This window comes from Acinonyx jubatus, chromosome E1, assembly GCF_027475565.1.
Source record: "Acinonyx jubatus isolate Ajub_Pintada_27869175 chromosome E1, VMU_Ajub_asm_v1.0, whole genome shotgun sequence".
Taxonomy (NCBI): domain Eukaryota; kingdom Metazoa; phylum Chordata; class Mammalia; order Carnivora; family Felidae; genus Acinonyx; species Acinonyx jubatus.
In genome coordinates, this window is record NC_069397.1 from 9,658,329 (window position 1) to 9,675,994 (window position 17,666).

The 17,666-nt window shown below is 45.7% G+C and overlaps 1 protein-coding gene across 10 annotated transcripts in view; it reads right to left on the reverse strand.

The window, feature by feature from the left end:
- The window catches only part of SPECC1 (sperm antigen with calponin homology and coiled-coil domains 1), a 336,294-nt gene that overhangs the window by 96,625 nt on the left and 222,003 nt on the right, over window positions 1-17,666 (reverse strand). The window lies entirely within an intron of this gene.

Below are 17,666 nucleotides of genomic sequence, written 5' to 3' on the forward strand. Positions count from 1 at the left end.
TTTGAGCCCGGGGTTCACCTCTGTCAGTGTAGAGCCCGGTTTGGATCCTCGATCCCCCTCTCTCTGCCCCTCCCTCCCTCTCTCTCTCTCAAAAATGAATAAACATTTTCTAAAAAAATGGTTAAGATGGTAAATCTTATGTTATGTGTATTTTAACACAGTTAAAGGTTTTAAAAGTTGAAATGATGCAAAAAAAAATATGATGCACAAATGAAACATTTGATTTTAGAACATTATATTAAGAAGTCCCTCAGTAACCTGTGAAACAAAGAGATGGAAGAAAGGTGAAAAGAGATATGATAACTAGGAGACCAGGCTAGGAGGAATACCAGGAGAAGACAGCAGAAGAGGAAGAAAGTTACCACAAAAAATAATTCAGGAAAATAAGAACACGAATTATCTTATTTAAAGGGTACAAGGAGTACTCAGCATGGTGGGAAAAAAGAAAGAACCACATCGAGGCGTATCACCCTGAAATGTTTGAAAGCTGAGGACAACCAGAAGTTCTACAAGCTTCTGGAGTTCATGGATCACTTTGTTCATAGATCCTGTTTCTGATTTCCTGTGGTTCTTGACCGTGGTCCCCCGTGAGCATTCTGAGCACATTTAAGACCGTTCGTTTCAAGTCTTCATCCGGGAGGTCCAGTGTCTGGGCCTCCTCAGGGACAGTTCCCACTTTTTTTTTTCCCTTATGAGTGGGCCAAAACTTTGTTTCTCGGCATACCTGTAACTTCTTTGTTGAAAACTGGCATTTTGGGTATTCTAATGTGACGACTCTAGAAGCCAGTCTCTCTTCCCTCCACAGGGTTTACTGTTAGTCTGCGCTCGTGTTTTTGTTTGGTGACTCTTCTGAACTAATTTTGTAAAGTCTGGGTTCTTTGTCAAGGGAGGCCACCGAAGTCTCTGCTTTGCTAGTTTAGTGACTGGCTAACGATGTGACAGATTTCATTCCCGGCCTGGGAGAAAACCTCTCGCAGCCTTTGCAGCCTGGCTCAGTGACGGACACTCTTTCAGAGGCTCACAACTCTGCCTTTGCCTTCCCTTCCTGCTTGCGCGGAGCCTGGGGTCGGAGCTTTGGGACTCGTCGGGTCTTTTCTGGGTCCTTCTAGATTCTGGGGAATGCGTGAGTGCTTTTCACTGCCCTCTTCCCCCCCACGTACCTCCCTTCCCCTACTCTCTTCTCAGGCTTTTCCGTCTGTCTTCACTGGTCCCAACCGCTCCCGGTTACTCAGGAGGCAGCAGCTAATCCCTGATCTTTAAATGCTCTTGGAAAATGCTGCCTGGGAAGCCACGTCTGCCCAGGGGAAGCTCCTGTGCAGGCAAAACAAAGGCAAACCCTGGAGCTGATCCTTTAGGGAACCATCAGACAGGGCCAAACACACCACTGGCAGTTCCCGGAAGACGGGAAGACGCTGGCCACCATCTGCAAGGCTACTGCGTAGCTGCGAGGCAGAGGGCGGTAACAGGAAGTTAAAAGGGCACAGAGCTCTCTTACAGAGTCTCTGTAGTTTTTTTTTCCCCCCTTTCATTAGGCGATCCTTTGGCTGTTACAAGTTTTTGACTACAACCCAGGGTTATGAAAAGGCTGGTTCTGACGGGGTTTTTTTTGCCACCTGATTTATTGCATTTGTAGAGGGAGGGAGTCTTGGATTTCCTTACCTCCCCGTTTTCACTGATGTCCTCGTGGTACTATTTCTAAGGATGGGTGACAGGACAGACATTATGGACTGCTTTGATCGACAATCTTCTAAACCCTGTGTAGGGGCCAGAAAGCTGAAAAGTGCCTTTCTCTCTCTTTCTTTTTCTTTCTTCCTTTCTTTCTTTTAATGTTTTATTTATTTTTCAGACAGAGAGACAGAGCATGAGTGGGGAGGGGCAGAAAGAGAGGGAGACACAGAATCCGAAGCAGGCTCCAGGCTCTGAGCTGTCAGCACAGAGCCAGATGCGGGGCTCGAACTCACGAACTGTGAGATCATGACCTGAGCTGAAGCTGGACGCTTAACCAACTGAGCCACCCAGGTGCCCCTGAAAAGTGTATTTCCAAGACACTCCTGCAGCCAGTGTTCCGGATGTGATTTAGGTTCTGACAATCCCAGGCGCTTGCACGAAATGGACCTGTAAGTGAGTCACATGGGGAAGGAGGCGAGGTTGGGGCACCCAGTTCACTTTTCCAGACTATAGGAGAGGTGGCTTGATTCTGGAGTAAGTCAGGGAACAGATTCCTGATTCTACACCTTCCTGATGATGAATGCAGTCTCCTTGGCAGGCCAGATCTGACATGGAGACTTTGGGAGTTATCCCTAGAATTCCAGCCTAGCGTACGTTTCTTTAAAACTCCTAAGACTTCTGTGAGCTGTCTACCCTTGCCGAATACATTTTTCTGTTTAAAACAGCTGGAGTGGGGCACCTGGGTGGCTCAGTCGGTTAAGCATCTGACTTCGGCCCAGGTCATGATCTCACAGTTGGGGAGTTCGAAGCCCCGCTTCGGGCTCTGTACTGACAGCTCAGAGCCTGGAGCCTGCTTCGGATTCTGTGTCTCCTTCTCTCTCTGCTCCTTCCCTGCTCATACTGTCTCTCTCTCAAAAATAAATAAACATTAAAAAGTCGAAAAACAAATAAAGCACCTGGAATGGATTCAGGTGGAAATTCAGATCGAATGTGGCAAGGAACTTTAAGGTCTATCAACAGGACACTAGATAAAGTATTGCTTATGCATATAAAGAAAATCCATGCAGGTGCTACAAATAATAAAATAGCTGTATATGTGCTAACAGAAGGATGACCACAACATATAAACTGGAAGCACTCATCACATATCAACGTATGATTCTATTTTTTATAAAGTTTCAATACATGTATTTGTATATTCAAGGCAGTGGTTCTCAACCAGAGATGATCTTTCCCCTCCCTCCCCTGGTGGGGGACATTTGTCAATATCTGGTGACATTTTTGATTGTCTCAGCCGGGAGAGTACAATCGCATCTAGTGGGTAGAGACCAAGGATACAGCTAAAATCCGACAATGCACAGGACAGCCCCCACAACAAAGAATTATCTGGCCTAAAATATCAAAAGTACCAAGGCTGAGAAACCTCGATTTAAAGAAAAATATCAACCTGTTATTAAAAATGATACTTTTAAGAGAGCAGAGTTGACCAACAGGGTAGGAATTATGTCACTATTTATACACAATATAACATTGAATCCCCCCCCCCAAGAATTAGCATTCATTTTTTTTTAATTGAAAAGATACATGTAAGGAATAAACCAAATAACACCATTTATTTCTAATAATAAAAGGAATAAATGCTTAGTGCAAATATTCAGAAAATACCCAAGCAAAAGAAATCAGTTATGATTCTTTTGTACGATCCTTTGTATGATCAGGTATAATCCTTTTGATCCTTAAGCAACAAAGTCCAACCGGAACTAATTTAAGAAAAGCGGAAATCTGTTCTAAGGATTTTAATGTTTCACAGAAACTAAGGATATCTGAAAGGATGCCACTGAGCCTTGACAGGCACCTGGAATCAGGAGCCTGGAAGGTGCCACATCTCTGTTCTACTACCTGGCATTCTCCCCATGCATTTATTAAATTCTCTGTCTCTACAGAGGCTTCCTCCACTTCTCTCCTGGTCAGTGTGGCTGTGGGCGGGGTCTCCAAGACCACCTCCAGGTCAGGTTCAGTGACTGGCAGGGGGACTCAGAACAATCAGGATGTAGCCGCATTCCCAGGCCATTCACAGATTTACTACGATGCATGGGTTTATTGCCACGGAAGGATACAAAGCAAAATCAGCAAAGGCAAAAGCCACGTGAGGCGAAGTCCGGGGGAAACGAGGTGCAAGCTTTCAAGAGTCCTCTTCCGGTGGAGTCACAGGACGTGCTTAACTCCCCCAGCAATGACTTGTGACAACACACAGGAGGTGCTGTCCACCAAGGAGGCTCACTGGAGACTCAGGGTTTTCACTGGGGGCTGGTCACATGGGCGCCCTCTGCCTAGCACACAACAACAACTCCAGACTCCCCGCAGGAAGGCAGGTGCTGGGCAGAAACCACAGTGGTTTCTGAGCCTCTCTTATCAGTTCTGGGAACGGTGAGAAGTCTCCCAAAATCCAAGTTACCAGACGCAAATTAAGGGCCAACCTCGTAAGCAGCCTTTGCAGGCACAGCCATGGGAGGCCTGTTACATTGGCTCTTCTCTGCACAGAGGTAAAAACATGGCGGCCGACAGCATGGAGTTCGTAGAGTAATCTTCCTCTTAGTTCTATTTGAAACTCCTGGGGAAAGGCTGACTGGCCTAGGTTAGGTTGGGTGCCCTCCCTTGGACCAGTCAGCAGTGATCATGGCTGCTTCTCTGTTATCCCTGTCAATGAAGGTGGAACAAGTCCCTCCCCATCTGCTGTGCAAACAATCTCACGGTATCTGTACAACACCCTTTAGGGTTTTGTTCAGAAAACAGTTTTTATTACTTAAGATTTCCTATATCTGGGCACACACACACAAATGAGAGTAGAAAGGGGAGCTTCTAGCCATGCTGGCTCATGAGATAAAACCCCGGGAAATATGGATTACTGGGAGTTGAATGTATGTCCACCACAACCTGGGAAATAAAGCCTTTCATCTTCGTTATTCACACAGATTCTACTGTTGCCTCAGGTTGTAAGACAATGCCTGATGCCCTTTAAAACGTCCTCACAAATCACCATGTCTCATAAACAGCTGCATAAGCAGAGACACTGCGTGAAAAAAGGCCGTCAAAAGAGTAGAGGCCAATAATGACATTCGTCTTCCATGGAGAACCTATCTTTATAATGAAGTCAGGAAAAGAACCACTTTGATGACAATAAATAAATCAAAGCATTGTAACGTTCTTTGAATTGCGCATGTAGCCCTCAAGAGACCTATCTCAAAAAAGAAAACAACAAACAGAGCTCCAAATGGCCTGATTATTTCACAGGCTGCTTGCTATTGGATAAGCATATGTTAGCGCTTGTCTGTGGGAACTCAGAGACAGAAAAACAGAAGTTGCCGGCAATGTGGGTGTTCTCTCCAGATGCAAAATGAGATTTGTTTTAGACAACACAGAGATTGCTTTTTTCTCCAACAGAGAAGAACATATAGCTCCTAGCTCATGGGTTAAAAACAGGTTCAAAGATATCTGTGCCTTCACGATCCCACAGCTATATCCCTCACTAGCTGAACTCTCGTGATACAAATTTGGAAACTGCACAGATTCAGATTAAGTTCTCAAGTAAGTCTCTCGTTATCTAACACTTGCTTCTTGCCATCTGAAATGCAAGAACCAAACACGCGTTCAATAACAGAAGATACTTGTATACCTCTGTCGCTAAGGAAGGGGTTAGCCAACTTCTGTAAAGGGCCAGATAGTAAATAATTTTGATTAGTATGTCATACAGCCAAAAGGGCTCTACTGTAACTACTCAACTCTGCAGTTTAGCACAAAAGCGGTTATGGGCAATATGTAAATGAATGGCTGTGACTGTGTTCCAATAAAACTTTACTTATAAAAACATGTGGTGGTGGGGCGCCTGGGTGGCTCAGTCAGTTAAGTGTCCGACTTCGGCTCAGGTCACGATCTCACGGTTCGTGAGTTCAAGCCCCGCGTCGGGCTCTGTGCTGATGGCTCAGAGCCTGGAGCCTGTTTCCGATTCTGTGTCTCCCTCTCTCTCTGACCCTCCCCCGTTCATGCTCTGTCTCTCTCTGTCTCAAAAATAAATAAACGTTAAACAAACAAACAAACAAACAAACATGTGGTGGGCTAGATTTGGCCCCTCGGTCGTTGTTGACATCACACCAATCTGAGTTTGAAGCTTAAATCTGGTACTACAGGATCAGACCTACATTATTACTACCTCAAATGGCAAAAGCTCTGATGATACAAAATGTTCACTTTACTTTTTTAAAATTAATTTATTTGTTTGGTGGCGGGGCAGAGAGAGAAGAGAGAGAGAGAAGCCTAAGCATGGTTCATGGGTTTGAGCCCATGTCAGGCTCTGTGCTGACAGTGCAGACAGAGCCTGCTTGGGATTTTCTCTCTCTCTCTCTCTCTCTCTCTCTGTCCCTTCCCCTCTCTCTCGCTCTCTCTCAAAATAAAATAAACTTAAAAAAAAAAAAGATGTGCAGTGTTTTGTTTTTTTCATTGACTTGCTGTCACATGGTTTTGAAATGACACGGGAGAGATGTGAATGGAACCAATCCTACCCTACGGGCCCCTCTCAGCTCAGCTCATTTTTTTATGCTGTAATTCCTCAGGTGTTCTTCCACTTAAAAATGTTTCTCAGGGGGCGCCTGGGTGGCGCAGTCGGTTAAGCGTCCGACTTCAGCCAGGTCACGATCTCGCAGTCCATGAGTTCGAGCCCCGCGTCAGGCTCTGGGCTGATGGCTCGGAGCCTGGAGCCTGTTTCCGATTCTGTGTCTCCCTCTCTCTCTGCCCCTCCCCCGTTCATGCTCTGTCTCTGTCCCAAAAATAAATAAACGTTGAAAAAAAAAATGTTTCTCAGAAAGGATCTGGTTTAATTATATATACATAATAAATGTAATATAATAAATATAATAAAACCATATGGCCTTTTTCCTCAGACTTTCACCCCCAAATTATATACGTTTGATACAAAGAATATATTAGGTTTATGAATCATAATAAAGTGAATATCTGAGTCCCACCTCCCATATAAAAACTAGAGTATGAATACCTTGCATCCCTGTGTTTTACTGTATTCTTTTATCTTAATTTTTAATATACAAGGTAGTACTTGGATATGTTTTTTAAAATATATTTTTTCAATGTTTATTTATTTTTGAAGGAGAGAGAGACAGAGCATGAGTAGGGGAGGGGCAGAGAGAGGAGACACAGAATTGGAAGCAGGTTCCAGGCTCTGAGCTGTCAGCACAGAGCCCCACGTGGGGCTCAAACTCATGAGCCATGAGATCATGACCTGAGCCGAAGTCAGACGCTTAACCAACTGAGCCACCCAGGCACCCACGGTAGTTTTTTGTTTGTTTGTTTGTTTGAATGTTTATCTTTGAGAGAGATGGAGAGACAGCATGAACAGGGGAGGGGCAGAGAGAGAGGGAGACACAGAATCCGAAGTAGGCTCCAGGTTCTGAGCTGTCAGCACAGAGCCCAACATGGGGCTCGAACTCATCATGAACTGCGAGCTCACGACTCGAGCCAAAGTCGGATGCTCAACCGACCGAGCCACCCAGGAGCCCGCCACGGGTAGGTTTTTTAAAGTTATATTTGATCAGATCTAAAATTTAAATTCCAGTTTCCTACGTACGCTTACCTATTCCTTACCAATCATCTCCCTGATGCCCCACTTAAGCTTTTCTTATTGCCACTTAAAAAATAAATAATAGCTTTATTGAGATATAATTCGCATACCATAAAGTTACCTTTTTGAAAATGTCCAATTCAGTAGCTTTTAGTATATTCACGAGGTTGTGTAAGAACCACTACTATCTAATTCTGGAACATTTTCATCAGTCCCAAAAGGAAGCCTGTGCCTAGTCACTCCCGATTCCCATCCCCACAACCCTGGCAACCACTAATCTGCTTTCTGACTCTATGAATTTGCCTACTCTGGATATTTCATATACACAGAATCATATGAGGGTTCTTTTTTTTTTTTTTTGCATCTGGCTTCTTTCTTTCTTTCTTAATTTTTTCAACGTTTATTTATTTTTGGGACAGAGAGAGACAGAGCATGAACGGGGGAGGGGCAGAGAGAGAGGGAGACACAGAATCGGAAACAGGCTCCAGGCTCTGAGCCGTCAACCCAGAGCCGGACGCGGGGCTCGAACTCACGGACCGCGAGATCGTGACCTGGCTGAAGTCGGACGCTTAACCGACTGCGCCACCCAGGTGCCCCTGGCTTCTTTCTTTAAAAAGATACAATCTTAAAAATAAATTTTTGTTAAAAATGTACATGCTCATTGTAGAAAACGAAACACTACGGGAAAGCGTGAATAAATTTTAGTATTTAGCCAGAGATACTCACTGTTAACATTTATATAACATTTGTATAAATTTCTTTTGATAGAATTGGAATCATACCAGACTTTTAGAATCTGATTTTTTACTTAATGTAGCATGCATATTTTTTCCAGTGCCTTTAAATATATTGCCCAGAGCATGATTTTAAAGGATTTATAATATTCCATCATACACACATACTATAATCTATTTAATTGATTCATCTCGTCAGAAATTTGTATCACCTCCAGTTGTTTCAAAATGATTTTTTTTTAAAGTTTATTTATATATTATAAGAGAGAGAGAGCACAAGTAGGGGAGGAACAGAGAGAGAGGGAGAGAGAAAGAATCCCAAGCAGGCTCTGCACTGTCAGTGCAGAGCCCAACACGGGGCTCGAACTCACAAACCATGAGATCATGACCTGAGCTGAAATCCAGAGTTGGACGCTTAACTAACTGAGCCACCCAGGCATCCTTTATAATGATTTTAAATAAATAAAACTATAATAAACTTGTTTTAAATTATATTTTCACAGGCACCCACAATTACTTCCTTGCAAGAAATACCTAGAAACATAATTTCTGTGTTAAAGGGCATACTGATTTTGAGATTCCTGATACACATTGCTACATTTCCCTCCCAAAAGGCACCATTCACCTACCCTCTCACCAGTGGTAGAGCTTATCACTTAAAAAAAGTCTTCCAATATGATAAGCCAAGAAATGGCATCTCCTTTAATTTGTATTTCTTTGATTGTAAGTCAGACTGAACAACGCTTAGTTTAAAACATTTTTAAGATAGGGGTGCCTGGGTGGCTCAGTCGGTTGAGCATCTGACTTTGGCTCAGGTCATGAGCTCGTGGTTCATGAGTTCGAGCCCCACATCGGGCTCTGTGCTGACAGCTCAGAGCCTGGAGCCTGCTTCAGATTCTGTGTTTCCCTCTGTCTCTACCCCTCCCCACTTGCACTCTGTGTGTCTCTCAAAAATAAATTAAAAAAAAAATTTTTTTAATTAAAAAATTTTTAAGATAATTTTTGGCTATTTGTAACTATTATGCCTGTTAGTGATTTATTTATTTATTTATTTATTTATTCATTTATTCATTTATTTATTTATTTTTTTAACTTACAGGGAGTTCATGATATTGAGCTCAAGAACCTGCAGCATTGAAGGCTGTCAGAGCCTGTGATACAGAGAAGGTATTCAAAACTCTGGGAAGACGAGATCATCACTGCAATTCCCTCGGGGACCAGGGAGGAATGCAAGGGAACACCCAGGGCAAAGGTGTGTATGACTTGAGGTGTAACCACTGTCCCCCGGGGCACGGCAAAGGCCAAGCTACCATCCCCTCTTTTTGGGTCTAAACTCCCATCCCTGTCCAGAGCCCCACTTCCGTTTGAAATGAACCCGTGACCTGCTCTCCAGTCTGGCCCCGACCCACACTGCACCTTGCCCACCACCATACCCAGCCTCGCACGGGCCTGCCTTCTGCCCCCACCCCTGTGCTAACTGTTCCCCCTGCCTGGGATTCCTTCTACGTCGTCTCCACAGGGCTGGCTCTTCCTGTCATTCTGGCCTGAAGGCACGCTCCCCTCCTCAGACAGGCCTTCCGAATCTGGAGTGCCCCCAGTCACCCCGCACTGTCCCGCTCCACACAACCCTTGTGCCCTCCAGCCCTGGCCCTTCTCTTCGCTGTCGTTCCCGCTTTGCTGTCTGTCTAGACCTGGCTGCTGAACGCAGTAGCCAGCAGGTGCTTGGTATATAGTTGCTGAGAATATGCACACAGGAATCAATGAGTTTGGTGACCCCCACACCTCCCAACCTTGGACTAAAACTAGTCTGATCATCCCTTGATCGATACTGACCTGACTGTCTCAGGTCCTAGCTGGAAGTGTCCCCACAATGTTCTCCTAGAAACTGCCTCAAATCAAAACTGCTGGGAGCCCCCTCCCTCCCCCTGAGCTGCTGGCCTCAGCCCGATGCCACACGACTCCTGAGGTGACAGCAGTATCCAGGGCTTAACTACCCCTGCCCCTGCAGCCACAACCAGGTCCCAGGTGGTGCTCTGTGTCTCACCCCTCTGGCCTCAGTGCTTGTGAAGTGACATGAGAAGCCCCTCAAACTTTGCTCATTCTTGGTTAGAATTAAAAGATAGAATGTGAATCACAATGCTATGTAATGGGATGATTTGGGGAAAAAACACTCTTCCTTTTTTTTTTTTTTTTTAATAAAGTTTACTTATTTTGAGAGAGAAAGCATCTCAAGCAGGCTCAGCACTGTCAGCACGGAGGCCACGGTGGGGCTTGAACCCATGAACTGTGAGATCATGACCTGAGCCAAAATCAAAAGTCGAGCACTTAACCGACTGAGCCACCAGGCGCCCCGGGGAAAAAACAGTCTTGTCGACAACTTAATTTTCTTATTCGATTATGTTACTTAAATGGTCTTAGTAAAGATAAGGAAGAGGTGGTCCAAGGATATTTATACACCAGTGACTACAGACGCACTGTGAAGAAAAACACTAGTCGGGAAAGGGCAAAGGTCTTATTTGAGTTTAAACCCATGGAGTTTCTGTTACTGTCAGAAAAGTTATTTTCTTCAGTTTCCTGAGGAGTGAGGAGCTCCCGGGGTTATTCAACTATTCATCAAAAGTTTCTGGTTAATCTCTGCGGAATCAAGCCTTTAACTATGAAGCATACTCTGGCAACAAAGCTTATGAAAGAGTTTACAGGAAATAGCATTTACTTACCAACCTATAGAATATGTTATCAGAAAATGGATGTTCACTGAAACAGCCAATGAATTCAAGAGACTTGAGAGAAATAACCCACTGTTGTCTCTCTCTCTCTCTCTCCCTCTTTACCTATTTGTGGGGTAGATTCATCTGGTTTGTCAGAAAGCTCTGGAATCATGAGGTCTATCCTTGTAGGGTTTGAAACAGCAGGGCCCCTAGCAAGTCCAAATCTAACTGTGAAAGCTTGTTGTCCATGGTGTCTGTGGGCCAGCTGGGACTTCCTAGCACTAAGGTGGCTGGAGCGCTGAGGCCCTACCAATACCCAGAGAACACCTTGAGGGGGGACGCCCTGGAGTCTACCAGCTGGGTGCTGGAGTGTCCTTTGTCATTTCTCTCTCTGTCCTGAAGCCCTAAGACCTCAGCTCGGCTAAGGATGGTCACTACCATCCCTTCACTGAGGGACCTGGCCTGTGACGCACTCTTGATACGTGTGTGGAATTCAGCCGTAAATCTCTGCAAAGTCCTCGTCCCTCCCAAGAAGCGTGACTACGCACAGCCACCCCCATCTCTGCAAGTGGCGCCCTGGCTGTGTTCGCAGGGCCCTGCCATGCCCTGGCCAGTGTGGCCAACACTGGTGATTCAGCCAAGGTCACAGGGCAAATTTAAAAGGATGCGTTCTGCCAACACCCTAGGTCAACTCAGTCGGCTTGGGAAGGCCGGTTCTGTCCCAGGGCCTCCAAGGAGGAGCCCAGCTGCCACTGTGATGTCCAAAGCAGCGAACCCAGCTGGGCTCACCAGGACTTCTGACCCACAACGTGGTGAGCTAATAGCTAAATCTGCAGTAATTCACAGAAACAGAAAACTGAGAGCAGAGTGGCTGGAGTCAGGAGGTAACAGAGAATTCCAGAGTTTCTTCCTTAGGGTCAGATTACTTACTGTTCCTAGATGGTAAACCAGTGACATCTTTTCTTCTTCAAGCCACTGGCGTTATGTTCTTGTTGTTCACATCCACCGTGTTCCTGCTTTTTTTTTTATGTCTATTTATTTATTTTGAGAGAGAGAGACAGTGCACACACGCAAAGTGTGAGCAGGAGAGGGTCGGGGGGGAGAAAGAGAATCCCAAGCAGTCTCTGCACTATTAATTAGCACAGAGCCCAACGTGGGGCTTGATCCCACAAACCACAAGAACATGACGTGAGCTGAAATCAAGAGTGAATGCTTACCAGACCGAGTCACCCAGGCGCCCCCCTGTGTTTCTAATTTTTTTTACAACGCACAGGCTTTTGGCAAGTTGAGATCCAGAACCGTAAAGGGTTTTTTCATAGGCAGAGATGTGACTTTTCGATCCAAGGCTCTCAAGGCAGCCTGTGCCTCAGAACCACCCGAGGCCCGGGCCCCTGCTCGTGAGACTGTCATTCTGGAGATCTAGGGTCAGGCCCCGGCACAGATATTTCATAAAAGCTCCTCCGTGATTTAATGTGCAGTCAGCATTGAAACCAGGACTGGGCAGCAAAATTCTAAGACACCCTTATGATCTCTACTCTCCAGAGTTTCTCCTGTGATCACGTTATGTCATGGAGCAAAAGGATTTGACAGATGTAATTAAGCTTGCTATCGAACTGGCCCTAAAACAGGGAGATTCTCTGAGTGGGCCTAACCTCATCACCTGAGGTTTTACTGAAACATTTTTTTGAATGTTTTATTTATTTTTGAGAGTGAGAGTACGAGCGGAGGAGGGACAGAGAGAGAGGGGAACAGAAGATCTGAAGCGGGCTCTGCACTGGCAGCAGCAAGCCCGACGCGGGGCTCGGACTCACAAACTGTGAGATCATGACCTGAGCCAATGTTGGATGCTCAGCCAACTAAGCCACCTGGGCGCCCCACCTGAGGTTTATTTACAGTAGAATTTTCCCCGCTGGAGACAGAAGTCAGAGATACAAAGTGGGAACAGGAGTGGGACGGGATGGCCACTGGGGCCCGAGGATGGAGGCGGCAACATGGAAAGAATCTGGGCGGCCTCCACTTGCTGGTGTGACCCTGGGCTGATAGCCAGCAAGGAAATGGGGCCCTCCATCTTACAAACACAGGGTACCGTCACCAGCCTGAAAGACACGAGGGGTGGATTCTTCCCCAGAGCCTCCAAGGAGAACGTCGCTCAACTGACACCTAGATTTCAAGTGACGTGGGACTGGACTTCTGACTTACATGAACTATGAGCTCCTAGGCAGGTGTTTTAAGTCCCTGAGTCTGTGGTAATTTGTCACACAGCAAAAGAAAACGACACCGGAGACTTTCAAAGCAATAAAAATAATTGGCCGTTTCCAGCCAAACTATTTTCAAATTATATTTCCCGTAGGAGTGAACTTGAATATCATTTTACATATTTCTTGCTACTGTAACAGTACTCTAATGTTTTAATTTGACACTTGGAATCTGAGGCCTTTAAAACCTTAAAACAGCCTGTTAAAACATACTACAAGTTATGGATTCTAGCTTTTTTTCTTTTAATGCTTATTTATTTTTGAGAGACAGAAAAAGAGAGAGAGACAGAACACAAGCAGGGGAGGGGCCGAGAGAGAGGGAGACAAAGAATCCAAAGCAGGCTCCAGGCTCCGAGCTATCAGCACAGAGCCTGACGCGGGTCTTGAACCCAGGAACTGTGAGATCATGACCTGAGCTGAAGTCAGAAACTTAACTGACTGAGCCACCCAGGCACCCCTAGCTTTTGAGAGGTAGGGAAGCTATGGGTAATCCCCTACCTGTGCCTTCAGCCAAATAAATCACCAGTGTTGGCCACACTGGCCGGGTATGGCAGGGCTCTGGGAACACACCCACGGTGCCACCTTCAGAGCAATGGGGTGGCTGTGCCTAGTCACTCTTCTTGGGAGGATCGAGGACTTTGCAGATGTATGGCTGAATTCCATACATTTTTCAGAGTGGCCAGGTCCCTCAACTAAAGGATGGCAGTGACCATCCTTAGCCGAGCTGAGGTCTGAGGGCTTCAGGACAGGGAGAGAAATGACAAAGGACACTCCAGCACAAACTGGTTGATTTCACAACTGCAAGGTGGCCCCCATGGTGTTTTCTGGGTATCGGTAGGACCTCAGCGCTCCAACGCTTTCGTGCTAGAAAGTCCTGGTCTCCATACTGCCATCAGTCAGGGACCTCTCTCAGCGCCGGATGTGCCCCCTTCCACTTCAGACCCACTGATGGTGCACTGAGTCCTTGTGATGCTTCAGAAGAAACTCCTGGATTTTAAAGGGTTCATGTGTTAGGTCTACCCAGATAACCCCCCTTTGGCCCTATGTACACAGGAGATTATTTCAGGGTGAGGATCCCTGGGGGTCATTCTTAGAATTCTGCCTATCACACCCACCGTCTTGTGTTCTGGCCCCTTCGGAATCCCTTCTGGTAATTACATGAGAGATGAAAATTTCCCTGTGATAACCCAAATGAGAGAATTGAAAGCAGATTTTAAAAAAGAGACGTAGGGCTCTATGTGTCAGGTCTATCCTTGGCTGGGGTTGGAGAGCGATTTGCAGGGGCTTCCTGGAAGCCTGACTTTAAACAAACAATTCCAAGGAAATCTGGGTTGAGTAGATCATCTAGAAAGGTCTCCTCTTTGCTGAGAGCCACTTAAAGCTCGGGGTGGGCCTCACTTTGGACAGAGTGCATGCTTGTGTTTTTCCACTTGACCTCAGTCCTGGGGCTACTCAAGACATCCGAAAGCTGAACCTGAGGGCTCGGCCGCAGGTCTGAGCTGCTGTTCTAACTTTTCACTGCTGTCACGCCATGTTACTTAAGTTCCAATGGACACAGTCGTTACAGCGATGGTGTCCTCATTCTGACCTTCCAAGCCTAGTACCTGGGATGAGATAAACCCTGATGAAAACACGCAAGTCCTTGCCTTCCTCAGGCGAGGTGAGCCACTGCTCAAATGTCACCTCCCTGACCTTCATATGTCACTGGTGTCCACACACCCAGTGATCCCAATTCCCCTGCCCCGAATTTTCTCCACAGTACATAACACCTTCCAATAGAGCAGGTACTGTACTTTTTTTTAAGGGTTTTTTTTTTTTTAACATTTATTCAGTTTTGAGAGAGAGGGAGAGAGAGAGAGAGAAAGAGAAGCAGAGCACAAGTGGGGGAGAGGCAGAGAAGAGAGGGAGACACAGAATCTGACGCAGGCTACAGGCTCTGAGCTGCGAGCACAGACCCCGATGCGGGGCTTGAACTCACTGACTGAGAGATCATGACCTGAGCCGAAGTCAGACGCCCAACCGACGGAGCCACCCAGGTGCCCCTCAGGTATTATACTTCTTAAATTTTAATTGTCACTCCTCATGTGGGTGGAAGCTCCATGAGGGCAGAGATTCTGTTTCATTCCCTGCTGATTTCCCAGCACCTAAAATATTACGGGGCCCCAAACAGGGCCCCTCAATGAAGATTCATTGAATTAATATATGCAGAGTTTGGACATAATCTATCCGTGCTATACTTCAGTGGGCTAAACAGGAAGTTCTTTTAAGTTGAAATGCACATGGCTACTGTTTTTTCATTTTTGTTTTTTTTAAACTGAGCCATCTGAATTTTCTACAGTTTATTTTTGGCTTCCTGAGTCGGAGAAGACAAGCTTTAGAAGGCTTAAGAGGCGTCTCAGACAAACAGGTCTAGACAAAGGATATTTTGTGAGGAGTAAATAAATCAGACACATATGATTTATGTTTCCCTCTAAACTTACGGAGATTTAACAATGAATGAAAATTACTCTTCAGGCAGAATGACCTTTGGGCTTCATCAAGCGTAAAATGCTTTGAAAACTAGTTCAAGATGTACACAAGACAAAACAAAAAATCACCACAGCAGGAAATACTATTCTCATTCTTATGATGGGAAAGGTCTTATCGTATAATCCCTCCCTGCAACCTAATTATAACGGCTTAGGTGCCCAAGGACCAATTCCTTCTGGAAATCTGAATTGTCTTTTTGTATCCATCTAGCACTTGCCTCCATCCATTTCTGTGAGGTGGGGACATGACAGTGCCATCAAGCGTCAGTGGCCGCATGCGGCTCGGCCACGGCCAGGACTCTGTTCCTGGCTTTTGTCAGCTTCGGTCTTCTGTTCCCATTCCTACTCCCCCTACCCTAAAGCCTCCCGGGATCACTTTCTCTCCCCTACTCCTCATGCTCTTCCATTTCCCCGGCAGTGTGGCTGACATGCCGAGGGGTGCTGTCATTGGGGGGGTGGCTTTCCTTTATGGGGTGGTTTCAAGCCCTGGAAGGGGCCGACGCAGAGTGTGCAGAGAGCAGCTGAAAGACGAAACGATGCATGGGAAGCCAGCTTTTCCCCTGGGAGTCTCCATTACTGGTCATTAATTGGACTAATCTTTTGCTCTTGCTTTTTTGGCGGAAAATGGGGGAAAAAAGGTAACGCCAAAGACACAAAACGCTTACGTCCTTGGGTGGAGTCTGATTTGAAGACCCGTGGCTGTTGCTATTAGAAAGACAATCCCAACCCTGCTGCTGCTTAACCATCTGGGCTGGCTCTTGGCCAAGGCCTTGTTTTCTTGCTTGTTTCTTTCTTTATCCCCGCTACCCTCAAAGCTTAAGATGGGGGAGGGAGTGTTGTGGTGCTAACATCTTCAAAATTTTTAGCAAAGTGGGGTAAAGGTATACGAAGGTGGGGCCTGAGTGGGGAGAAGGCAGGAGAAGGCTATTTTATTTTTATTTAAAAAAATTATTTACGTCATCTCTGCACCCAATGTGGGGCTCAAACTCATGATCCCATGATCAAGAGTCACAAGCTCTACCGACTGAGGCACCCAGGCACCCTGGAGATGACAATTTTAAAGAGGATGGCTATTTAATGGGAAAGGTAACACAATCCGATAGGTACAAGAAAACACTGGAGAATATTTTCATGTCCTTGGAATAAAGATTTCTGCAACAAGATGCAAAAAGCACTGACCACTGGGAAAAGACTGACACACTAGACTTAATTAAAATTAAAAACTTTGTTCAGCAAAAAGGTGAAAATTCAAGCCACCCGGGGAGGAGATATTTGCAATACGTCTATCTGACAAAGGACGGGTATCCAGAACATATAAAGAGCTCCTGAAAGTAACAAGGGAAAGAAAGACCGTCTGATTTAAAAATGGGCGAGACACCCGAAGGGCACATCCCCAAATGGACTACCCAAATGTCCAGTCAGCATACGGAAAAGTTCTCAGCCTCACTGGCCAGCAGGGAAGTGCAAATCCCAACCGCAATCAGACACTAGTACACACTGATCCGAAGACTGGGACAACGCAGAAAAACGGGTCTCTCATCATTTGCTGGCGGGAGGTAAACAGCACAACTGCTTTAGAAATCTGTTTGGCACTCTCAACTGTGCTTGGATATATGCATCCCCGATGGCCCAATAATCCCATTTCTGGGCGTAGGCCCAGAAAGAACGAGTGCACGTGCGTTCCGAGAGACACACACAAGAACACACCCACACTATTGCAATAGCCCCGAACTGGAAATAACTCACTGGTCCGGCAATGATACAACGGATAAGTAAATAACGGTACGATCACATAAAAGGTTCCAAAGGGTAAAGAGAATGACGAACTACAGCTGGGGTAAGCCTTAGTAACTTAATACTGTATGAGAAAAGCCAGATGCAGGTATCGTAGTTTTTGACTGCGTTTATGTACAGTTCAAGTGCAGGCAAAACTACTCTAGCATTTAGGGATGCCTGCTTTTTGTTGAAAGCTATGAGGAATAAAACTGAGGACAAGAGTTATCTTTGGGAGTGGTGAGGGGCTACGATTAGAAAGTCGTAAGAAAGATTTTGGGGAACCGGCGATGCTCCATTTCTGGCTGTGAGTGGTGACTGCGTGGGTTTTCACCTCATAATCATCCATGAAACTATCACTTATACTCGAG